The sequence below is a fragment of the Carlito syrichta genome, unplaced genomic scaffold, assembly GCF_000164805.1.
Source record: "Carlito syrichta isolate Samal-C Ts95f unplaced genomic scaffold, Tarsius_syrichta-2.0.1 Scaffold288729, whole genome shotgun sequence".
Taxonomy (NCBI): Eukaryota; Metazoa; Chordata; class Mammalia; order Primates; family Tarsiidae; genus Carlito; species Carlito syrichta.
Window position 1 is genome coordinate 170,419 of NW_007232825.1, and position 417 is coordinate 170,835.

The following is a 417-nucleotide window of genomic DNA, read 5'->3' on the forward strand; positions in this document are numbered from 1 at the left end:
TGGAAGGAGGAAAACAAGTGATTGGAGATATTGATACTTTACATTGAAGGAAACAACACACAAATGTCTGTAAACAACAGGGGTGTTCAACAATGTGGAATGTGTGTAAATGTAAAATATAATCATTCATAGGCACCACGTGACGGCTGCCGAGTTGGGGCGGGGGTGGCGGGCGGAGAAGGCTGGGACCGTCTCTCTTGGTCCCCACCCCCTTCTTGCCGCGCTCTTCTCCCGCCTCCGCACGTTCCGCGGAAAGGGGCGCCGGGGGTGGGGGGGGTGGAGGAGATGGGGAGGGGAGTGGAGTTTTCGGAGGTTGGGGGAGCGGCGAGGACCGCGCAGCAGGTGCCGCGGGGACCCGGCGGGTGCAGACGGGGGGACCCGTGTGATGTGGTCGGAAGGCAATGTGCCCGGCTGGCC